The sequence below is a fragment of the Mustela erminea genome, chromosome 3 (assembly GCF_009829155.1).
Source record: "Mustela erminea isolate mMusErm1 chromosome 3, mMusErm1.Pri, whole genome shotgun sequence".
NCBI lineage: Eukaryota > Metazoa > Chordata > Mammalia > Carnivora > Mustelidae > Mustela > Mustela erminea.
The window spans coordinates 8,490,893-8,516,633 of record NC_045616.1 but is presented as its reverse complement, the minus strand read 5'-3'; the positions used below and the strand labels follow the sequence as shown (position 1 = coordinate 8,516,633).

General features: G+C 38.4%; 1 pseudogene; it reads left to right on the top strand.

The window, feature by feature from the left end:
• Positions 1-14,137: 14,137 nt before the first annotated feature.
• On the top strand, positions 14,138-24,698 carry LOC116585790 (annotated as a pseudogene).
• Positions 24,699-25,741: the final 1,043 nt, after the last annotated feature.

Sequence of the window (25,741 nt, the reverse complement as noted above, 5' to 3'; positions counted from 1 at the left end):
CACCCATTTCTCATATAGATACAATATATGTATCATATAGATACAATAAAAAGAAAAAAAAAGGAGGAAAAATTTTCTCCTCCTGATGAGAACTCTTAGGATCTACTCTCTCAGCAAATTTCCTATACACCCCAAAGCAGCATTAAACATCATTTATGCATTACACCCCTAGTGCTTTCCTACTTTATAGCTGGAAGCTGATAACTATTGACCACCTTCTTGCAATTCCTCTTATCCCCAACCACAAATCTGGGGTAACCACAAATCCCATCTCTTTCTCTAGGACTATGTGGTTCTCTGTTTTCCTTTTTCTTTTTTTTTACATTCCACATATAAATGAGATCAATAGTGCTTCCTTTCTCTGTCTAATTTCACTTAATAAAAAGTCCTCAAGGTCCATCAATGTTGATATAATTGACAATATTTCCTCCTTTTATGGCTGAAGAATATAATAATACTATAATAATAATTAATAATAATTAGTGATGATATAGAATAAATATAATAATATATAAATAATTAATAATAATAACATAATGTATATATATCATAAAGTCTACTTTTTATTTTTTTAAAGATTTTATTTATTTATTTGACAGAGAGATCACAAGTAGGCAGAGAGGCAGGCAAAGAGAAAGGAGGAAGCAGGCTCCCCGTTGAGCAGAAAGCCCGATGTGGGGCTCAATCCCAGGAAGCTGAGTTCATGACCTGAGCGGAAGACAGAGGCTTAACCCACTGAGCCACCAGGTGTCCCTACTTTTTAATTTTTTTCTTGAGTACAGTTGACACAATGTTACATTAGTTTCAGGTGTACAACTTGGTGATTTGACAAGTTTATATGTTATGTGTAACTACTGCCTGTCACCTTGTGACACTATCATGATACCACTGACTACATTCACTTTGGCTATATCTTTCATCCCCATGACTTATTCGTTCTGTAACTGGAAACCTGTACCACCCACTCCCCTTCACCCATTTTGAACACCACCACCCCCCACCTCTCTGGCAGCTATCAGTGTGTTCTCTGTATTTATGGGTCTGATTCTGCTAGTTTGTTTATTTAGTTTTGCTTTTACTCCACATGTGAGTAAAATCATATTAATACTTGTCCTTCTCAGTTTGATTTATTTCACTTAACATAATACCCTTTAGGATCATCCATGTTGTTACAAATGGCATTCTTTTCTTTAATGTCTGAATAATATTCCATTTTACACACACACACAGACACACACACACACACACCCCCCACATCTTCCTTACCCATTCATCTATCAATGGACACAGATTGCATCCATATCTTGGCTATTGTAAATAATGCTGCAATAAATTTAGAGATGCATGTATCTTTTCAAATTAGTGTTTTTGTTGTTTTGTTTTGTTTTGTTTTTTGATAAATACTCAGTAGTGGAATTATTGGGTCATATGGTACTTCTATTTTTAACTTGTGGTGGAAACTCCTTCTTGTTTTCCACAGTGGCTGTATCAATTTACATATGGACCAACACTGTATGACAAAGGTTACTTTTTCTCCACATCCTTGCCAACATTTGTTATCTCTTGTGTTGTTGATTTTAGCCATTCTGACAGATGTGAAATGATCTCTCATTGTGGTTAGGATCTGTATTTCCCTGACAATAAGTGATTTTGAGCATCTTTTCACGTGTCTGTTGGTCATTTATATGTCATTTTGGGAAAATGGCCATTCACTTTTTCTTCCCCCCCTTTTATTTTTTATATTATTTTTTTATTTTTTATTTTTTAATTTTTATAAACATATGTTTTTATCCCCAGGGGTACAGGTCTGTGAATCACCAGGTTTACACACTTCACAGCACTCACCAAAGCACATACCCTCCCCAGTGTCCATAATCCCACCCCCTTCTCCCAAACCCCCTCCCCCCAGCAACCCTCAGTTTGCTTTGTGAGATTAAGAGTCACTTATGGTTTGTCTCCCTCCCAATCCCATCTTGTTTCATTGATTCTTCTCCTACCCACTTAAGCCCCCATGTTGCATCACCACTTCCTCATATCAGGGAGATCATATGATAGTTGTCTTTCTCTGCTTGACTTATTTCGCTAAGCATGATACGCTCTAGTTCCATCCATGTTGTCGCAAATGGCAAGATTTCATTTCTTTTGATGGCTGCATAGTATTCCATTGTGTATATATACCACATCTTCTTGATCCATTCATCTGTTGATGGACATCTAGGTTCTTTCCATAGTTTGGCTATTGTGGACATTGCTGCTATAAACATTCGGGTGCACGTGCCCCTTTGGATCACTACATTTGTATCTTTAGGGTAAATACCCAATAGTGCAATTGCTGGGTCATAGGGCAGTTCTATTTTCAACATTTTGAGGAACCTCCATGCTGTTTTCCAGAGTGGCTGTACCAGCTTGCATTCCCACCAACAGTGTAGGAGAGTTCCCCTTTCTCCACATCCTCGCCAGCATCTGTCATTTCCTGACTTGTTGATTTTAGCCATTCTGACTGGTGTGAGGTGATATCTCATTGTGGTTTTGATTTGTATTTCCCTGATGCCGAGTGATATGGAGCACTTTTTCATGTGTCTGTTGGCCATCTGGATGTCTTCTTTGCAGAAATGTCTGTTCATGTCTTCTGCCCATTTCTTGATTGGATTATTTGTTCTTTGGGTGTTGAGTTTGATAAGTTCTTTATAGATTCTGGACACTAGTCCTTTATCTGATAGGTCGTTTGCAAATATCTTCTCCCATTCTGTCAGTTGTCTTTTGATTTTGTTAACTGTTTCCTTTGCTGTGCAAAAGCTTTTGATCTTGATGAAATCCCAATAGTTCATTTTTGCCCTTGCTTCCCTTGCCTTTGGCGTTGTTCCTAGGAAGATGTTGCTGCGGCTGAGGTCGAAGAGGTTGCTGCCTGTGTTCTCCTCAAGGATTTTGATGGATTCCTTTCGCACATTGAGGTCCTTCATCCATTTTGAGTCTATTTTTGTGTGTGGTGTAAGGAAATGGTCCAATTTCATTTTTCTGCATGTGGCTGTCCAATTTTCCCAGCACCATTTATTGAAGAGGCTGTCTTTTTTCCATTGGACATTCTTTCCTGCTTTGTCGAAGATTAGTTGACTGTAGAGTTGAGGGTCTATTTCTGGGCTCTCTATTCTGTTCCATTGATCTATGTGTCTGTTTTTGTGCCAGTACCATGCTGTCTTGATGATGACAGCTTTGTAATAGAGCTGGAAGTCCGGAATTGTGATGCCACCAACTTTGGCTTTCTTTTTCAATATCCCTTTGGCTATTCAAGGTCTTTTCTGGTTCCATATAAATTTTAGAATTATTTGTTCCATTTCTTTGAAAAAGATGGATGGTACTTTGATAGGAATTGCATTAAATGTGTAGATTGCTTTAGGTAGCATAGACATTTTCACAATATTTATTCTTCCAATCCAGGAGCATGGAACATTTTTCCATTTCTTTGTGTCTTCCTCAATTTCTTTCATGAGTACTTTATAGTTTTCTGAGTATAGATTCTGTGCCTCTTTGGTTAGGTTTATTCCTACGTATCTTATGGTTTTGGGTGCAATTGTAAATGGGATTGACTCCTTATTTCTCTTTCTTCTGACTTGCTGTTGGTGTAGAGAAATGCAACTGATTTCTGTGCATTGATTTTATATCCTGACACTTTACTGAATTCCTGTATAAGTTCTAGCAGTTTTGGGGTGGAGTCTTTTGGGTTTTCCACATATAGTATCATATCATCTGCAAAGAGTGATAATTTGACTTCTTTGCCAATTTGGATGCCTTTAATTTCCTTTTGTTGTCTGATTGCTGAGGCTAGGACCTCTAGTACTATGTTGAATAGCAGTGGTGATAATGGACATCCTTGCCGTGTTCCTGACCTTAGCGGAAAAGCTTTCAGTTTTTCTCCATTGAGAATGATATTTGCGGTGGGTTTTTCATAGATGGCTTTGATGATATTGAGGTATGTGCCCTCTATCCCTACACTTTGAAGAGTTTTGATCAGGAAGGGATGCTGTACTTTGTCAAATGCTTTTTCAGCATCTATTGAGAGTATCATATGGTTCTTGTTCTTTCTTTTATTGATGTATTGTATCACATTGACTGATTTGCGGATGTTGAACCAACCTTGCAGCCCTGGAATAAATCCCACTTGGTCGTGGTGAATAATCCTTTTAATGTACTGTTGAATCCTATTGGCTAGTATTTTGTTGAGTATTTTCGCATCTGTGTTCATCAAGGATATTGGTCTATAGCTCACTTTTTTGATGGGATCCTTGTCTGGTTTTGGGATCAAGGTGATGCTGGCCTCATAAAATGAGTTTGGAAGTTTTCCTTCCATTTCTATTTTTTGGAACAGTTTCAGGAGAATAGGAATTAGTTCTTCTTTAAATGTTTGGTAGAATTCCCCCGGGAAGCCATCTGGCCCTGGGCTTTTGTTTGTTTGGAGATTTTTAATGACTGTTTCAATCTCCTTACTGGGTATGGGTCTGTTCAGGCTTTCTATTTCTTCCTGGTTCAGTTGTGGTAGTTTATAGGTTTCTAGGAATGCATCCATTTCTTCCAGATTGTCAAATTTATTGGCGTAGAGTTGCTCATAGTATGTTCTTATAATAGTTTGTATTTCTTTGGTGTTAGTTGTGATCTCTCCTCTTTCATTCATGATTTTATTTATTTGGGTCCTTTCTCTTTTCTTTTTGATAAGTCGGGCCAGGGGTTTATTAATTTTATTAATTCTTTCAAAGAACCAGCTTCTAGTTTCATTGATTTGTTCTATTGTTTTTTTGGTTTCTATTTCATTGATTTCTGCTCTGATCTTTATGATTTCTCTTCTCCTGCTGGGCTTAGGGTTTCTTTCTTGTTCTTTCTCCAGCTCCTTCAGGTGTAGGGTTAGGTTGTGTACCTGAGACCTTTCTTGTTTCTTGAGAAAGGCTTGAACCGCTATATATTTTCCTCTCAGGACTGCCTTTGTTGTGTCCCACAGATTTTGAACCATTGTATTTTCATTATCATTTGTTTCCATGATTTTTTTTCAATTCTTCTTTAATTTCCCGGTTGACCCATTCATTCCTTAGAAGGATGCTGTTTAGTCTCCATGTATTTGGGTTCTTTCCAAACTTCCTCTTGTGATTGAGTTCTAGCTTCAGAGCATTGTGGTCTGAAAATATGCAGGGAATGATCCCAATCTTTTGATACCGGTTGAGTCCTGATTTAGGACCGAGGATGTGATCTATTCTGGAGAATGTTCCATGTGCACTAGAGAAGAATGTGTATTCTGTTGCTTTGGGATGAAATGTTCTGAATATATCTGTGATGTCCATCTGGTCCAGTGTGTCGTTTAAGGCCTTTATTTCCTTGTTGATCTTTTGCTTGGATGACCTGTCCATTTCAGTGAGGGGAGTGTTAAAGTCCCCTACTATTATTGTATTATTGTTTATGTGTTTCTTTGATTTTGTTATTAATTGGTTTATATAGTTGGCTGCTCCCACGTTGGGGGCATAGATATTTAAAATTGTTAGATCTTCTTGTTGGACAGACCCTTTGAGTATGATATAGTGTCCTTCCTCATCTCTTATTATAGTCTTTGGCTTAAAATCTAATTGATCTGATATAAGGATTGCCACTCCTGCTTTCTTCTGATGTCCATTAGCATGGTAAATTCTTTTCCACCCCCTCACTTTAAATCTGGAGGTGTCTTCGGGCTTAAAATGAGTTTCTTGGAGGCAACATATAGATGGGTTTTGTTTTTTTATCCATTCTGATACCCTGTGTCTTTTGACAGAGGCATTTAGCCCATTAACATTCAGGGTAACTTTTGAGAGATATGAATTTAGTGCCATTGTATTGCCTGTAAGGTGACTGTTACTGTATATGGTCTCTGTTCCTTTCTGATCTACCACTTGTAGGCTCTCTCTTTGCTTAGAGGACCCCTTTCAAGATTTCCTGTAGAGCTGGTTTGGTGTTTGCAAATTCTTTCAGTTTTTGCTTGTCCTGGAAGCTTTTAATCTCTCCTTCTATTTTCAATGATAGCCTGGCTGGATATAGTATTCTTGGCTGCATGTTTTTCTCGTTTAGTGCTCTGAAAATATCATGCCAGCTCTTTCTGGCCTGCCAGGTCTCTGTGGATAAGTCAGCTGCCAATCTAATATTTTTACCATTGTATGTTACAGACTTCTTTTCCTGGGCTGCTTTCAGGATTTTCTCTTTGTCACTGAGACTTGTAAATTTTACTATTAGGTGACGGGGTGTGGGCCTATTCTTATTGATTTTGAGGGGCGTTCTCTGAACCTCCTGTATTTTGATGCTCGTTCCCTTTGCCATATTGGGGAAATTCTCCCCAATAATTCTCTCCAGTATACCTTCTGCTCCCCTCTCTCTTTCTTCTTCTTCTGGAATCCCAATTATTCTAATGTTGTTTCGTCTCATGGTGTCACTTATCTCTCAAATTCTCCCCTCGTGGTCCAGTAGCTGTTTGTCCCTCTTTTGCTCAGCTTTTTTATTCTCTGTCATTTGGTCTTCTATATCACTAATTCTTTCTTCTGCCTCACTTATCCTAGCAGTGTGAGCCTCCATTTTTGATTGCACCTCATTAATAGCTTTTTTGATTTCAACTTGGTTAGATTGTAGTTTTTTTATTTCTCCAGAAAGGGCTTTCATATCTCTCGAGAGGGTTTCTCTAATATCTTCCATGCCTTTTTTGTGCCCGGCTAGAACCTTGAGAATTGTCATTTTGAACTCTAGATCTGACATATTACCAATGTCTGTATTGATTAGGTCCCTAGCCTTCGGTACTGCCTCTTGTTCTTTTTTTTGTGTTGAATTTTTCCGCCTTGTCATTTTGTCCAGATAAGAGTATATGAAGGAGCAAGGAAAATACTAAAAGGGTGGCAACAACCCCAGAAAAATATGCTTTAACCAAATTAGAAGAGATCCCTAATTGTGAGGGGGGAGAAAGGGGATAAAAAGAGGTTCAAAAAGGAAGAACGAAAAAAAAAAAAGGAAAAAAAAAGAATTTAAAAAAAATAAGAAAAATATAAAAAAGAAAAAATATATATATTAGATAAACTGGTAAAAAACGTTAAAAAAGAAAAAGGTAAAAGTTAAAAAAAATTTTACCAGAAGGTGAGGAAAAAAACAAAAAATAAAAAAGAAAAAAAATTAAATTAACTGCAAGACTAAAAAAAATCACAGGGAAAAAGCCATGAGTTCCGTGCTTTGCTTTCTCCTCCTCTGGAATTCTGCTGCTCTCCTTGGTATTTAAACCGCACTCCTTGGTAGGTGAACTTGGTCTCGGCTGGATTTCTTGATGATCTTCTGGGGGAGGGGCCTGTTGTAGTGATTCTTAATTGTCTTTGCCCCAGGCAGAATTCACCGCCCTCATCAGGGGGCGGGGTGAGTAATCCGCTCGGGTTTGCTTTCAGGAGCTTTTGTTCCCTGAGCGCTTTCCGTAGAGTTCCGGAGGACGGGAATACAAATGGCGGCCTCCTGGTCTCCGGCCCGGAGGAGCCGAGAGCCTGGGGCCCCACTCCTCAGTGCGCCCTCAGAGAACAGCGCCCAGTTACTCCCGTCTGCCTGACCTCCAGCCGCGCTCCGAGCTCACCGAGCCTGCGACCGGTTCAAGGTAACACCGAGCTGTGAGCTTACTGTCGGCTCTGTCTCTGTAGCCGGCTTTCCCGTTCCAATACCCGCAAGCTCTGCGACACTCAGACACCCCCGATCCTTCTGTGACCCTGCGGGACCTCAGGCCACGCTGACCCCGCGTGGGCTTCGCCACGGTTTAGCCTCTGGAGCGATGTCCCTCAGCGGAACAGACTTTTAAAAGTCCTGATTTTGTGCGCCGTTGCTCCGCTGCTTGCCGGGAGCCGGCCCCTCCCCCCAGGGTCTATCTTCCCGTCGCTTTGGATTCACTTCTCCGCCAGTCCTACCTTTCAGAAAGTGGTTGTTTTTCTGTTTCCAGAATTGCTGCTCTTCTTCTCTTCAATCTGCCGATGGATTTTCAGGTGTTTGCAATCTTTAGATAAGCTATCTAGCTGATCTCCGGCTAGCTGAAGTAGTCTCAGCCTGCTACTTCTCTGCCATCTTGACTCCTCTCTGCCCCCCCTTTTATTAATTTAATTTTATTTTTTCAGTGTTCCAAGATTCACTGTTTATGCACCACACCCAGTGCTCTTTGCCCTCCACAACACCCACAACTAGGCTCTCCCAACATCTCACCCCCTGCCCTCCATTGCCCTCGGTTTGTTTCTCAGAGTCCACAGTCTCTTATGGTTTGTCTCCCCCTCTGATTTCCCCCAACTCACTTCTCCTCTCCATTACCCAATGTCCTCCGTGTTATTTCTTATGCTCCACAAGTAAGTGAAACCATATGATAATTGACTCTCTTTGCTTGACTTATTTCACTCAGCATAATCTCCTCCAGTCCTGTCCATGTTGATAACAAAAATTGGGTATTCATCCTTTCTGATGGAGGCATACTCTATTGTATACATGGACCATATCTTCTTTATCCATTCACCTGTCGAAGGGCATCTTGGCTCTTTCCACAGTCTGGCGACTGTGGTCATTGCTGCTATGAACATTGGGGTACAGATGGCCCTTCTTTTCCCTACATCTGTATCTTTGGGGTAAAAACCCAGTAGTACAATTGCAGGGTCATAGGGTAGTGTTACTTTTAATTTCCTAAGGAATCTCCAGACTGTTTTTCAAAGTGGCTGCACCAAACTTCTGCCCCTTTTTTAATTGTATTGAATTGTTTGTTTGATGTTGAGTGGTATAAATTCTTTAAATATTTTGGATATTAACCCTTTATTGAATATATCACTTGCAAATATTCACAATTAGTAGGTTGCCTTTTAATTTTGTTGATTGTTTCCTTTACTGTACAGAAACTTTTAATTTTGAGGAAGTCCCAAGAATTTATTTGTGCTTTTGTTTCCTGTCCCTCGGGAGACATATGTAGAAAAATGTTGTTATGGCCAATGTCAGAGAAATTAATGTGTGTGCTCTCATCTAGTATTTTTATGGTTTCAGGTGTTACTTTTAGGTCTTTAATCCATTTTAAGTTTATTTTTGTGTATGGTATAAGAAATGGTCCAGTTTCATTGCATTGCATGTAGTTATCTCATCCCAACACCATTTGCTAAAGAGATTGACTTTGTATATTCTTGCCTCCTCTGTCATAGATTAATTGATTATGAAAGTTGGAGTTTATTTCTGGGCTTTCTATTCCGTTCCATTGATATTTGAATCTATTTTGTGCCAGTATAATACTGATTTTATTACCATAGCCTTATATTATATCTTGAAATTTGGAATTGCAGTATCTCCAGCTTTATTTATTTATTTTTTTCCTTCCTAAGATCACTTTGGCTGTACAAGGTCCTTTCTGGTTCCATACAAATTTTAGGATTATTTGTTCTAGTTTTGTGAAAATTGCTGTTGGTCTTTTTTTTTTAAGATTTTATTTATTTATTTAACAGAGAATTCACAAGTAGGCAAGAGGCAGGGCGGGGGCGGGGGGTGGAGTAGGCTCCCCGCTAAACAGAGAGCTCCATGCTGATGCAGGGCTTACCCCAGGACCCTGAGATCATGACCTGAGGTGAAGGCAGAGGTCCAACCCACTGAGTCACCCAGACACCCTTCTGTTGATCATTTGATAGGGAGTGCACTAAATGTGTAGATTACTTTGAGTATTATGGGCATTTTAACAATATTAATTCTTCTAAATCACAATCATGGGATACTATTTTGTTTGTGCCATCTTCAAATCCTTTCATCAATTTCTTTATAGTTTGAGAGTACAGCCTTTCACCTCCTTGGCTAAGTTTATTCTTAGGTATTTTATTATTTTTGGTACAATTATAAATGGAAATATTTTCTTAATTTCTGTTTCTGTGACTCATTATTAATGTGTAGAAATGCAATTTGTTTCTTTATGTTAACTTTATATCCTATAATTTTACTGAATTCATTTATTACTCCTGGTAGTTTTTGGTGGAGTCTTAGGATTTTTATGTATAGTATTATGTCATCTGCAAAGAATGATTATTTAACTCCTTCTTTACCAATATGGATGCCTCTATGTCTTTATCTTTTCTGATTTCTGTAGCTAGGATTTCCAATACTGTTGAATAAAAGTCATGAGAAGGAGCATCCTTGTTTTTTTTCCTGACCTTAGGGGAAAAGCTGTTAGTTTTTCAGCACTATGATGGTAGTTATAGATGTTTTCATATATGGCAATAATTATATTGACTTATGTTACCTCTAAACCCACTTTGTTGAGAGTTTTCATTATGAATGGATGTTGGATTTTGTAAATAATTTCTCTGCATCTATTGAGATAGTCACACGATTTTTATCTTTTGTTTTGTTGATGTGATGTATGACACTGATTCATTTGTGAATATTGAATAATTCTTGCATCCCTGAAATAAATCCCACTTTGATCATGGTGAATGATCCTTCTAATGTATTGTTGGATTTGATTTGCTAATATTTTTTTGAGGATTTTCCCTCTATGTTTTTCAAGGATATTGGTATGTAGTTTTCTTTGTGGAATGTGTCTGATTTTAGTATCAGGGTTATGCTGGCCTCAATTTGGAAGCTTCTACATTTGAGAAAAGTATTAACTCTTATTTACATTTTTAATAAAATTCAGCTGTGAAGCCATCTGATTCTGGACTTTTATTTTTTGGTAGTTCTTTGATTACCAATTCAATTTTGTTAACAGTCATTGGTCTGTTCAGATTTTCTATTTCTTCCTGATTTGGAAGATTGCATGTTTCTAGGATTTATTCTTTTTTTTTTTTTTTTTTTTAGGTTGTCCAATTTGTTGGCATATCATTTTTCATGGTATTCTTTTATAATTCTTTGTATTTCTCTGTTGTCAGTCGTTATTTCTCCTCCTTCATTTCTGCTTTTATTTATTTGAGTCCTTTCTCACTTCTTTCTTTCTCTTTCTTTCCTTCTTCCTTTCTTCATTAATGAGTCTGGCTAAAGGTTTATCAGTTTTGCTGATCTTTTCAAAGAACCAGCTTTTGGTTTCATTTATTTTTTTCTATTGTTTTTAGTCTCTGTGTCACTTATTTCTAGTCTAATCTTTATTTCCTTTCTTCTACTTACCTTGGGCTTTATTTGTTCTTTTTTCAGTTTCTTTAGCTATAAGATCTGAAATTGTTTATTTGAACTTTTTTCTTGTTTCTTGAGGTACGCCAATACCACTATGTTTATTTCTTAGAACTGCTTTTCTGTGTTCTGAAGAGTTTGGATCATTGTCTTTTTACTTCATTTGTCTCTATGTATTTTTTAAATTTTTACTTTGATTGCTGTGTTGACAAACTGGTTGTTTAGTATCTTTTTATTTAGACTCCACATGTTTTTGCTTTTTTCCAGTTTTGTTTTCATTATGATTTATTTCTAGTTTCATACTATTGTAGTCAAAAAAGATGCATGGTATGATTTCAATATTCTTTAATTTATTGAGACTTGTTTTATGGCCTAATATATGATCTATTCTGGAGCATGTTTTAGATGTACTTAAAAAGGATGTGTTTTTTATTTTGTTTGATAGAATGTTCTCTATGCATGTGTTATGCCCATCTGGCTTAATACATTATTCAAATTTATACTATATCCTTATTGATTTTCTGCATTGATAATCTATCTATTGATGAAAGGGCTGTGTGAAAGACTTTACTATTATTGTATTGCTATCCATTTCTCTATTTCCATTCATATATGCTTTATAAATTTAGGTGCTCCTTTTTGGGGTGCATAGATATTTATAATTGTTATACCCTTTTGTTTGATCCCTTTATCATTATGTAATGACTTTCTTTGTGTCTTGTCACAGTCTTTTATTCAAAGTCTATTTTGCCTAATATGAGCATTACTATCCCATTTGTTGTTGCTGCTATTGTCTTGCTTCCATTAGCATACTAAATATCTTTCTTTCTCTTGCCTTTTAGTCTATATGTGTCTTTAGGTCTAAGATGAGACTCTTGCAGGCAGCATACTTTTTTTTTTAAAGATTTTATTTATTTATTCATTTATTTATTTATTTTTGTTGTTTTTTATTTTTTCAATTTATTTATTTTCAGAAAAACAGTATTCATTATTTTTTCACCACCCCAGTGCTCTATGCAATCCGAGCCCTCTATAATACCCACCACCTTGTACCCCAACCTCCCACCCCCCTGCCACTTCAAATACCTCAGATTGTTTTTCAGAGTCCATAGTCTCTCATGATTCACCTCCCCTTCCAATTTACCATAACTCCTTTCTCCTCTCTAACACCCCTTGTCCTCCATGATATTTGTTATGCTCCACAAATAAGTGAAACCATATGATAATTGACTCTCTCTGCTTGACTTATTTTGCTCAGCATAATCTCTTCCAGTCCCATACATGTTGCTACAAAAGTTGGATATTCATCCTTTCTGATGGAGGCATAATACTCCATAGTGTATATGGACCACATCTTTCTTATCCATTCATCCGTTGAAGGGCATCTTGGTTTTCCATAGTTTGGCGACCGTGGCCATTGCTGCTATAAACATTGGGGTACAGATGGCCCTTCTTTTCACGACATCTGTATCCCTGGGGTAAATACCCAGGAGAGCAATTGCAGGGTCATAGGGAAGCTCTATGTTTAATTTCTTGAGGAATCTCCACACTGTTCTCCAAAGAGGCTGCACCAACTTGCATTCCCACCAACAGGGGAAGAGGGTTCCCCTTTCTCCATATCCTCTCCAACACATGTTGTTTTCTGTTTTGTTAATTTTGGCCATTCTAACTGGTGCAAGGTGATATATCAATGTGGTTTTAATTGAGTCTCCCTGAGGCTAGTGATGATGAACATTTTTTTCATGTGTCTGATAGCCATTTGTATGTCTTGATTGGAGAAGTGTCTGTTCATATCTTCTGCCCATTTTTTGATATGTTTGCCTGTTTTGTGTGTTTTGAGTCTGAGGAGTTCATTATAGATCCTGGATATCAGTATCTATACTTTTGTCTGTACTGTCATTTGCAAATATCTTCTCCCATTCCATGGGTTGCCTCTTTGTTTTGTTGACTGTTTCCTTTGCTGTTCAGAAGCTTTTGATTTTGATGAAGTCCCAAAAGTTTAATTTCGCTTTTGTTTCCTTTGCCTTTGGAGACATATCTTGAAAGAAGTTGCTGTGGCTGATATCGAAGAGATTACTGCCTATGTTCTCCTCTAGGATTCTGATGGATTCCTGTCTCGGTCTTTTATCCATTTTGAGTTTATCTTTGTGTACGGTGTAAGAGAATGGTCGAGTTTCATTCTTCTACATATAGCTGTCCAGTTTTCCCAGCACCATTTATTGAAGAGACTGTCTTTTTTCCACTGTATATTTTTTCCTGTTTCATCGAAGATTAATTGACCATAGAGTTGAGGGTCCATATCTGGGCTCTCTACTCTGTTCCACTGGTCTATGTGTCTGTTTTTATGCCACTACCATGCTGTCTTGGTGATCACAGCTTTGTAATGAAGCTTGAAATCGGGTAAAGTGATGCCCCCAGCTTTATTTTTGTTTTTCAACATTTCCTTAGTGATTCAGGGTCTCTTCTGATTCCATACAAATTTTTGGATTATTTGCTCCAGCTCTTTGAAGAATACCAGTGGAATTTTGATCGGAATGGCATTAAAAGTATATATTGCTCTAGGCAGTATAGAAATTTTAACAATGTTTATTCTTCCGATCCAGGAGCATGGAATGGTCTTCCATTTATTTGTGTCTTCTTCAATTTCTTTCATGAGTGTTGTGTAGTTCCTCAAGTACAGATCCTTTACCTCTTTGGTTAGCTTTATTCCCAGGTATCTTATGGTTCTTGGTGCTATAGTAAATGGAATTAATTCTCTAATTTCCCTTTCTGTATTTTCATTGTTAGTGTATAAGAAAGGCACTGATTTCTGCACATTGACTTTGTATCCTGCCACGTTGCTGAATTGCTGTATGTGAGTTCTAGTAGTTTGGGGGTGGAGTCTCTTGGGTTTTTCATATAAAGAATCATGTCATTTGTGAAGAGAGAGAGTTTGACTTCTTCATTACCAATTTGGATACCTTTTATTTCCCTTTGTTATCTGATTGCTGTTGCTAGGACTTCTAATACTATGTTGAACAAGAGTGGTGAAAGTGGGCATCCTTGTCTTGTTCCTGATCTCAACGGGAAGGCTGCAAGCTTTTTCCCATTGAGGATGATATTTGCTGTGGGTCTTTCATAGATAGTCTTGATGAGGTTCTGAAATGTTCCCTCTATCCCTATACTTTGAAGCGTTTTAATCAGGAACGGATGCTGGATTTTGTCAAATGCTTTTTCTGCATCAATTGAGAAGACCATGTGGTTCTTCAATCTTCTCATATTAATTTTTTGTATCACAGTGATTGATTTGCAAATGTTGAACCATCCTTGTAGCCCAGGGATGAATCCCACCTGATCATGGTGGATAATCTTTTTAATGTGCTGTTGGATCCTGTTGGCTAGGATCTTGTTGAGAATCTTAGCATCCATATTCATCAGTGATATTGGTCTAAAATTCTCCTTTTTGGTAGGGTCTTTGCCTGGTTTGGGGATCAGGGTAATGCTGGCTTCATAGAAAGAGTCTGGAAGTTTTCCTTCTGCTTCAATTTTTTGAAACAGCTTCAGGAGAATAGGTGTTATTTCTTCTTTGAAGGTTTGGTAGAATTCCCCCAGGGAATCCGTCAGGTCCTGGGCTCTTATTTTGGGGAGGTTTTTGATCACTGCTTCAATCTCGTTATTAGATATCAGTCTATTCACGTTGTCGATTTCTTCCTGGTTCAATTTTGATAGTTTATATTTTTCCAGGAATGCATCCATTTCATCTAGGTTGCTAAGCTTATTGGCATATAACTGTTGATAATAACTTCTGATGATTGTTTCTACTTCCTTGGTTTTAGTTGTGATCTCTCCATTTTCATTCATAATTTTATGAATTTGGGCTTTCTCTCTTTTTTGGGGGATTAGTGTGGCCAATGTTTTATCGATCTTATTGATTCTTTCAAAAAAACAGCTTCTAGTTTCATTGATACGTTCTACAGTATCTCTGGTTTCTACCTCATTGATCTCAGCTCTAATCTTGATGAGTTCCCTTCTTATGTGTGGAGTTGGTTTGGTTTGTTGTTGATTCTCCAGTTCTTTAAGGTGTAGAGACAGCTGCTGTGTTCTGGATTTTTCCAATTTTTTTGAGGGAGGCTTGGATGGCTATGTATTTTCCCCTTAGGACTGCCTTTGCTGTATCCCATAGGTTTTGGACCAAAGTATCTTCATTCTCATTGGTTTCCATGAATTGTTTCAGTTCTTCTTTGATCTCCTGGTTAATCCAAGCATTCTTAAGCAAGGTGGTTTTTAGCTTCCAGGTGTTTGAGTTCCTTCTGAACTTTTCCTTGTGATCGAGATCCAGTTTCAAAGCATTGTGATCTGAGAATATGCAGGGAATAATCTTAGTCTTTTGGTCGGTTGTGTCCTGATTTGGGACCCAGTATGTGGTCTATTCTGGAGAAAGTTCCATGTGCACTTGAGAAGAATGAGTATTCTGTTGTTTTAGGGTGGAATGTTCTGTATATATCTATGAGGTCCATCTGGTCCAATGTGTCATTCAATGCTCTTGTTTCTTTATTGATTTTCTGCTTCGATGATCCGTCTAATTCTGAGAGAAGCGTGTTAAGATCTCCCATGATTAGTGTATTCATACCAAAATGACTCTTTATCTTGATTAACAGTTTTCTTAAGTAACTGGCTGCTCCCATATTGGGAGCATAGATATTTACAATTGTTAGATCATCTTGGTGGATAGTCCCTTTAAGGATTATGTAGTGTCCTTCTGTATCTCTGACTACAGTCTTTAGTTTGAAGTCTAATTTATCTGATATGAGAATCGCTACCCCAACCTTCTTTAAGGCCCATTGGCATGAAAGATGCTTCTCCATCCCTTCTCTTTCAGTCTGCGTGTATCTTTAGGTTCAAAATGGGTCTCTTGTAGACAACATATCTATGGGTCCTGTCGTTTTATCCAATCTGCTACCCTGTGCCATTTTATGGGTGCATTTAAGCCATTCACATTGAGAGTGATTATTGATAGATACGTTTTTATTGACATCGAGTTACCTTTGAAGTCTTTCTTTCTGTAGACTGTGTCTATATTTCTGTTCAATGCTATTCTTGGGATTTTTCCTCTTTTATAGAAACCCCCTTAATATTTCCTGCAGTGTCAGCTTGGTGGTTGTATAGTCTTTTAAGCCTTGCTGGTCTTGGAAACTCTTTATCTCTCCATCCATTTTGAATGTCAGTCTTGCTGGATTAAATATTCTTGGCTGCATGTTCTTCTCATTTAGTGCCCTGAATATATCTTCCCAGCCTCTTCTGGCTTGCCAGGTCTCTGTGGACAGGTCTGACGTTGTTCTGATGGGCTTCCCTCTGTAAGTAAGGAGCCTCTTTGCCCTGGAGGCTTTCAAGAGATTATACTTACAATTATAATTCCTCAATTTGACTATCAGGTGTTGTGATGTTTTTTGGGAATGTATAATCTTGGGTGGAGACCGTTCAGCCTCTAGTACATGAACGCTGGTTCCATTCGCGAGATTGGGAAAATTTTCTTGAAAGACTTGTTCCACTATATCTTCTAGACTTCTTTCTTTCTCCTCCCCTTCAGGGATTCCAATAATTCTGACGTTGGAACGCTTTGTGGAATCATTTATTTCCCTGATTCTGTTTTCGTGGTTTCTAAGCTCTTTGTTCCAGGCTTCCTCCTGATCCTTTCTCTCTATCTGTTTGTCCTCCAGATCACTCATTCTATCTTTGTCTCAGTTACCTTAGCTTTGAGAGAGTTTAGATTAGATTGGAACTCATTGAGAGCATTGTGAACCTCCTCCCTGGTAGCTTTAAGCTCCGCCCTAACATTGTGAACATCCTGTCTGGTCTCTTTCAGTTCGGCCCTAATCAATTCTGTTTGGTCATCCATGGCTTTCTCCAACCTAGCTATTGCCTGGATAATTGTTAGCCTGAATTCTCTTTCTGACATATTGTCTATGTTGATAGCCGTTAGCTCTGTTGCAGAAGGTCCATCCTCTGTATTTTTCTTCTGTTGGGCATTCCTCCTCCTAGTCATTTTGGTGGGAGATGACTGAACAGATGTAGCTGGAAGTATCAACTGTGGTGCAGTCAAGGTGCACCCTGGAACACTTCTGAGCAATCAGGATTCCCCACCTAATGAGAGACAAAAGAAAAGATAAAAAAAAGAAAAGAAGAAAAGAGAGAGAGAGAGAGACAGGAAAGAAAGGGAACATAAAAAAGAATGTTCAGCCCAGATGAGCCCCAAGGTAAGATTTATGAAGTAGACAAACAAAAAGAGATAAAAAGATACAAGAGAAAAAAAATATATATATATATGCAAATAAAGAAAGAACCTCGTCAAAAAGAACCCCAAGTGTAAAATTTATATGCTATCAGGACAAACACAAAAAAACACAGAAACACTGGTGGAAGAACATGGGAGAGTTCTTATAAATTCTCAGTGTGTGGGAGGAAGGTTGTTTTGATTCTTCCTGGATGTATCTTGATATCTTTGTTAAAGGACTCAACTTTCCTAAGATAAAGGGGATTAAAAATTGGTTTACCTATAGGGGTAGTATTGATTGGGGGAAAGGGGATTACTTTGAAGTTTAACTCTATATGAATATTATAGGATAAAAATAAAAAGGAATAAACTAGACTAAACTAAAATTTAAAAAAAGAAATTCAAAAAATAAAAATGCAAAAGAAATACATAGGTGTATGTATCAAAAAGTTCAGGTTAGAAAGGTGTTATGGAATTTGATGTACTGTACAACTCGCTGTGATGGTAAATAGGTTAAAAAAATTATCTATGTGTTAAAAAAAAAAATGAACTGGAATAGTGGGAACGAGTGAAGAATACAAGTTTTCCTATGAAGTAGTGGTTGTTCTCTGTAGTCCTTTTTTTTTTCTCTTTTTTTTTTTCTTTCTTGTTTTGTTTTCTGGGGGAAGGGGCCTGCCACGTGGATTGTCCGTCAATGATGTTTCCTGAGTTAAGTCCTCCGCCCCCCTCAAGGGGGTGGGCTCTGAGGAAACTGGTTTTTTTCAGGCTTTTGTTCTCTGGTGGTTTTTATGCTTGTTCACTTTTTTTTTCTCTCACCTTGACCGCCTTTGATTTTTGTAGTTTTAGAGGAAAACAAACCGCACCCTGATCTCCCTCTCAGATAGAAGCCTCAGTCTGGGTGCAGAGCCTAAATAAATTCCCCCTTGGCCACTGGCAGAGCAGGTTCCAAGTTGCAGACCCTTGGGACGCAGGATCTTTTGCTTGTACCCAAAGCCAAGGCCGTGGCAGCTGTCTGCAAGCTCCAGACCGCCAGAGAGGTTCGAAGCAGCAATCGCACACTGAGATTTTGCCACTGGCCTGGGCTGGGAGGGCCCAGCTTGTGCGTACCTCTTTCAGAGGCAGCGCGTCTTGGGCACTGAGAATGGGGCGCTGGTCCGCAAGCACTAGGCTGGGCTTTTGCACACCTCTGTCAGGGGAGAGTTTGGGGCACGCGGCTTACACTTTGAAACAATGGCGTGGGTCTGAAGCTTTGTGGTAGAGCTCCTGCACTCTGCCAGCCAGCGTGTCTCCCATCCCCTCACAGGAACTAGAACCCATGCATTCTCGGGCATGCTGGCGGCTTAGGGACCAAGAACTGGTTTCTCTGCCGCACTCTCTCTGCCTCAGCGCCGGGGGAGGTTGTCCTGGAACCGGGGACTTAAGCCCCTGTCCCTAGTCACCCCTATTCCCACAATCCCCCCCCCCCCACCGTGATCCTTTGCTCTTTTGGAGTGCTTTCAACCAGTCTCCAAGTTAATGCTGGTCCCCAGATGCAGGGCACTCTCACTCCTATTGGGGTATTACTTTCCAACTGGTCGCCTCTGGTGGCTCCTTCCCCCTTTTGTTTATCTTCCGATATCAGTCCGCCGTTCCCAGTCCGCTTTACCTGCCCACTGGCATCTTCTGCCCCTGTAGAGATCCAGATGTGTATAATTCTGATCTCAGGCTGATTTCATGGGTGATTGGAGTTCTTTGGTAGGTAATCAGCTCACTTTGGGGTACCGGCTGAAAAGGCGCCTCCTCCTACTCCCCTGCCATCTTGTCCCCCCCCCTTTTTTTAACTCATTCTACCACCCTGTGTCTTTTGATTGATACATTTAGGTCATTTGCTTCTAAAGTAAGTATTGATAGGTATGTATGTATTGCCATTTGTTCATTGCTTTCTCATTGTTTTGTAGTTTTTCTCTGTTCTTTTCTTTTGCTGCTGCTCTTTTTCACTATAACTGCTGAGTTTCTGAAGTGTTATATTTGGATCTTTCCTTTTATTTTTTTGTCTATTTAGGATGACTTTGAGGTTTGTGACTACCATCATGTTCATATATATCATCTTAAGAATATAACATTCTATATTAAGTTGATGGTCATTCAAGTTCAAACATACCTTCTTAATTCTTTCTTTTTTACTTCCTCCATATTTTATGTATATGTGCCATATTTCATATCTTTTTACTTACAATTTTCATGTATCTAATTATGGATTATATAACAAATTTGTTATCCAGTCTTCTGCCAATGCACCCTTAGGTTGTTTCCATGTCTTGGCTATTGTATGCAGTCTAGTATGCAAATGGAGGAGCAAATATCTTCTAGAGTTATTGTTCCATTTTCTTTGGACAAATTCCCAGAAGTGAAATTACTACATCATATAGTAGGAATATTTTTTATTTTTTCAAGATCCTATATAGTTTTCCACAGTGGCTATACCAGTTTACAAGCTCACCAACAATAAACAAAGGTCGCTTTTCTTCACACCCATACTAATATATTTTATCCTTTGTCTTTTTTGTAATGATTATTTCAACAATAATGAGATCTCTTATTGGGGTTTTGATTTGTGTGTCTCTCTACTGAGGTTGAGCTTCTTTTCTTGTACCTGTTGGCCTTTTGTATATCTTTGTTGGAAAAAAATTTTATTCCGGTCCTTTTATCACCTTTTAGTTAAGTGCATGTGCATGTGTGTGTGTGTGTGTGTGTGTGTGTGTGTGTGTGTGTGTGTTGGGTTGTATGAGTTCTTTATATATTCTGGATATTTACCCCTTATCAGATATAAGATTTGCAAATATTTTCTCCCATTCCATAGGTTGCCTTTTCCTTTTGTGATTTATTTTACTGTGCAAAAGCATTTTGGTTTGGTGTGTGCTCACTTATTTATTTTTTAGGTCTCTTGTGCTTTATGTGTCATATTTAAAAAACAAAAACTATGTCAAGGAATTTTTTTTTCTATTTTTTTTCCTTTTAGGTGTTTTATGGTTTCAGATCTTACATTGAATTTTTTAATCCAATTTGAGTTAACTTTTGTCAGTGATAAAAGATAGGAGTCTATAGTTTCATACTATTACCTGAAAATATCCAATCTTCCCAGCATGATTTGTTGAAGAAACTGTTACTTGCGTGTTAGTTTTTGGGCTCCCTCATCAAATATTAGTTTACTATATATGCATGGGTTTATTTTCTGGGTTCTCTATTACATTCCTTTGATGTACTTACCTGTTTTTGCATTAATATAATACTGATTTTTGTTTGTTTGTTTTTTTAAGATTTTATTTATTTATTTGACAGACAGAGAACACAAGTAGACAGAGGCAGGCAGATAGAGAGGAAGGGAAGCAGGCCCCCCGCTGAGCAGAGAGCCCGATATGGGACTTGATCCCAGGACCCTGAGATCATGACCTGAGCCAAAGGCAGGGGCTTAACCCACTGAGCCACCCAGGCGCCCTATAATACTGTTTTGATTACTGTGGCTTTATAGTACAGCTTCAAATCAGGAAGTATAATGTCTCTTGCTCTATTCTTCTTCAAAATTGTTTTGGCAATTCAGATTCATTCGTGTTTCCAAATAAATTTTAAAATTGATTTTTCTGGGGTGCCTGGGTGGCTCAATGGGTTAAGCTACTGCCTTCAGCTCAGGTCATGATCTCAGGGTCCTGGGATCAAGTCCTGCATCTGGCTTTCTGCTCAGCAGGGAGCCTGTCCCCCACCTCCGCCTGCCTCTCTGCCTACTTGTGATCTCTGCCTGTCAAATAAATAAATAAATACAATTGATTTCTCTACTTCTGTAAAAATGCCATTGAATTCTTGCAGGACTACATTGAATCTATACTTGGCTTTTTGGTAGTATTGACATTATAAGAATATTAGTTCTTCTAATTCATAAACACAAGGTACCTTTCCATTTATTTGTTTCTTACACTCTTATCAGTGTGTAATAATTTTTGGAGTAGAGGTTTTTCACTTTCTTTGTTTTTTTTCTTAAGTATTTTATTGTTTTGGTGATATTGTAAATAGAATCAGTCTTTTTCCAGATAATTTATCACTAGTGTATAGAAATATTACTGGTTTCTGTTGGTTAACTTTGTACCCTGAAACTTTACTGAATATATTAGTTTTTTGGTGGAGTTTTTGTGATTTTCTTTATATAAAGTTATGTCATCTGCAAATAGGAACATTTTACTTCTTCCTTTACAATTCTGATGGCTTTTGTTTCCTTTTCTTTCCTGATCAATCTGGCTAGAATTTTCAATACTTTGTTGAATAAGTGCAATGAGATAGTATCCTTTTTTCTTATTGTTGATCTTAGAGAAAAAGCTCTCAACTCAGCCTTTCAAAATTGAGTATGGTGTTAGCTGTGGTCTTGTCATAGATAACCTTTATTATGGCAAGCCACATTCCCTGTATACCTAATTTGTCAAAAGTATTCATTATATGTATATGCAATATATGTATATGAAATAAAGGGTTTACATCCAAAATATACAAAAAACTTATAAAAGTCAGCACCAAAAAACAAAACATCAAATCAAAACAACAACAAAACAACAGAATCTGATATCTATTCATCAATTGTCCATTCATGGGCAGAAAACATGAATAGATTTTTTTTTCCAGTGAAGACATACAAATGGCCAATAAACACATGAAAAGATGCTCAACACCCCTAATCATCAAGGAAATGCAAATCATAATCACAATGAGATATGACATCACACCTATCAGAATGAGTAAAATCAGAAACACAAGAAATAGCAAGTTTTGATGAGGATGTGGAGAAAAAGGAACCATCATAAACTACGGTCAGAATGCAAATTGGTACAACCAAAAGCAAGACAGAGAGAGTTTCCTCAAAAAGTAAAAAATAGAGCTTCCCTACAATCCAGTAATTCTGCCACTGAGTATTTACCCAAAGAAAAGAAAACCACTAATTCAAAGAGATATGTGCACCCCTATTTTTATTGCAGCATTCTTTAGATTAGCCAAGATACAGAAGAAACCCAGTGTTGGTTGATAAATGAATGGATAATGAAGATGTGATATATATACAATGGAATATTATGCAAATGTGAAAAAGGATGAGATAGCGTCATTTGTGACAACACGGATGGACCTAGAGTGTACCATGCTAAGTGAAATAAGTCAGACTGAGAAAGACAACTACCATATGATTTCACTCACATCATCCAATATGTGGAATCTAAAGAAGAAAAAGGAATAAATAAATAAAAACATGGAATCAGACCTATAAGTTGCTAGAAGGGAGGAGTGTAAGGGGATGGGCAAAATGGGTGACACAGAGTGGAAAACACAGGCTTTCCATTATGGAATGAATAAGTCATGGACATAAAAGACACAGCATAGGGAATATGGTCATTGATACTGTAGTAGTGATATATGGGGACAGATGGTGGTTACACTTGTGATGAGCACAGCATAATGTATCAACTTGTTGACTGACTATGTTGTACATCTGAAACTAATGTAACATTGTCAACTATTCTCAGAATTTTTTAAAAAAAGAGATTTTCATCATTAACAGATACTGAATTTTGTCAAATACTTATTCCATTGGTAATGAAATGATCATAAAAGTTTTTCTTTTATTGTATTAATATGTTGTATCACATTGATTGATTTGCACATATTAAACCACCATTGGATCCCAGGGATAAACTCTGCTTGATTATGGGACATGATCCTTTTAATTTGCTGCTGAATTCAATGTGCTATCATTTTGCTGAGAATTTTTGCATCTATATTCAACATGGTATTGGTCTGTCATTCTCTTTTCTGGTGTTGTCTTTATCTGGAGTTTGTATTATGGTAATGCTGCCTTGGATAAATGCCTTGGAGTGCTCCTTCCTCTGATTTTTTTGGGAAAAGTTTGAGGTTTTTTGTCATTTATTTTATAAATGCTTGGTAAAATTTATCAGTGAAGACATCTAGTTCTAGGCTTTTCTTTTATGGGAGATTTTTTAATTACTGATTCACTCTCTATAATAGCAATTAATTGATCTATTCAGGTTTTCTATGTCTTCCGGATTCAGTTTTGGCAGTTTGCATGTTTCTAGAGTTTTTGCCATTTTATCTAGCTGTCCAGTTTGCTGGCATAAGTCACTCATAGTGCTAACAGTTAGTTTTAAATAATAACCTACCACAATCTCATGTTCTAAAAGTTTGCTAGAACAGGCCAAGTTCGAAGAAATTAACGTGAAAATGTCTAAAAAGGGATAGAGATAAAAGTCAGTAAAAGCTTAGAGAAAATATTAATGAAGAAAGGGCAATTTTCTGAAATAAAAAATCACTTTTCTTTACCTCTTGTAGATGGTATTCTAATTGATGGGTTGCTCCTTGCAGTTCCAGGTGGGCTCTGTATAGAAATGCCAGTGGCACCATCCCAGATGACTTCATTCTCTTGGGCTTCTCAGATAACCCCAGGCTAGAAATGACCCTATTTGTAGTTGTGTCTGTCTTTTACACAGTAACCCTCATGGGCAACACCACCATCATACTCCTGTCTCGCCTAGACCCTCACCTGCACACCCCCATGTACTTCTTCCTTGCCCACCTCTCCATCCTGGACCTCTGCTTTACCACCAGCTGCATCCCTCAGATACTGGTCAATTTCTGGGGCTCAGACAAGACCATCAGCTACCTGGGATGTGAAGTCCAGCTTTACATCTTCCTGGGACTCGGAGCTGCAGAGTGTGTCCTGCTGCTGGTCATGGCCTTTGATCGCTTATGTGGCAGTGTGTCGACCCCTGCACTATGCAGTAATCATGTGCCCAAGCCTGTGTCACAAGCTGGCATTCCTGGTCTGGGCAAGTGGAATTTTTGGTACCTTGGTACAGTCTCCTACCACCATGAAACTCCCCTTTTGCCACCACCACCAGGTTGATGACTTTGTCTGTGAGGTCCCTGCACTGATCCGTCTGGCCTGCGGAGATACACATGTCAATGAGCTCCAGATTTCAGTGATTGGTGCCATCGTCTTGATGGGGCCTCTTCTGCTTATCCTTGTCTCCTACAACAACATCGCCCAGGCAGTACTGGCCATCCAGTCCCAGGAGGGCAGAACCAAGGCCTTCAGCACCTGCTCTTCCCACATGGCCGTCGTCTTTCTCTTCTACTGCAGTGTCACTTATCCCGGAAGGGAGGCAAGTTCCTAATTCTTTTCTACACTGTGGTAACTCCCACTCTCAACCCTCTCATCTACACTTTGAGGAACAAGGACATAAAGGGAGGTTTCAAGAGGCTCTTATGGAAAGACAGAATGGCCAGTGAAGAGTGAGGAAAGGGCTCAGACTCAAAGGGAGATCAGCTTCCTTTGCTCAAATGTGTGATTTTCATGCATGAGAACTCTGAACTATCACCTCTAGTCGAGGGGACATTAGCCTCATTGTACAGTGGACTAATGAAATGTACGTTTGATGCACCTGACACTGTTACCTTTTTTTTTTAAGATTTATTTATTTATTTATTTATTTATTTATTTATTTAACAGAGAAAGAGAGAGAGAGATCACAAGTAGGCAGAGAGGGAGGGAAAAGCAGGTTCCCTGCTGAGCGGAAAGCCCAATGCGGGGCTGGATCCCAGGACTCTGAGATCATGACCTGAGCCGAAGGCAGAGGCTTAACCAACTAAGCCACGCAGGTGCCCCTGAGTCTGTTATCTTTAAACAGAGATGCTGGAGTAACACTGGGACTTGTCAGGAAGTAGATACCACTCTCACTATAAAAACAAAAAGAGAGCATTTATTATGAGGAATTAACTAGATATTGAAGGAAGGAAAACGCAAAAGGAAGCACCCTCTACCACTAGAGGAACACAAAGAAAGAATAGGAATTTTTCAAACTTAAGGCCCAGAGAAAAGGGCCCTGGGAGCGTAAGTTTTCAGACTTCCTACTTCTGAGACAAAAGCATTGCTGGCTGGGGTTAATGTCATTGAGGAAACACTGGTTTTGTTACCACCTAGTGGAGAATCTTCATTCAACTGTTTTTTCCCTAATACACTGCCCCTATAGATGAAATGAACAGGAAAGAAACCAAACAAAAAACAAAGAGGGAAGAACACGTCTCCTTCCCAACATCAGCCTGCTCACAGCCCACCTGCTTATATGAAGTCTCATAAGAAATGAGCAAGCGAAGCAGAAATATGGCGTGCACACTCCCAGAATCACCCTCACCATGAAGCTGGGTGATACAAGTGTGGGTTCAGAGCTGTAAACCACAGGCTTCATGTCTCATAACTCTTGACACCATGAAAGCAATCCAGAATACAAATCTAATCAAGAGGAAGGTACAGCCCTGGTTATCTTACAGATTATGCTCGGT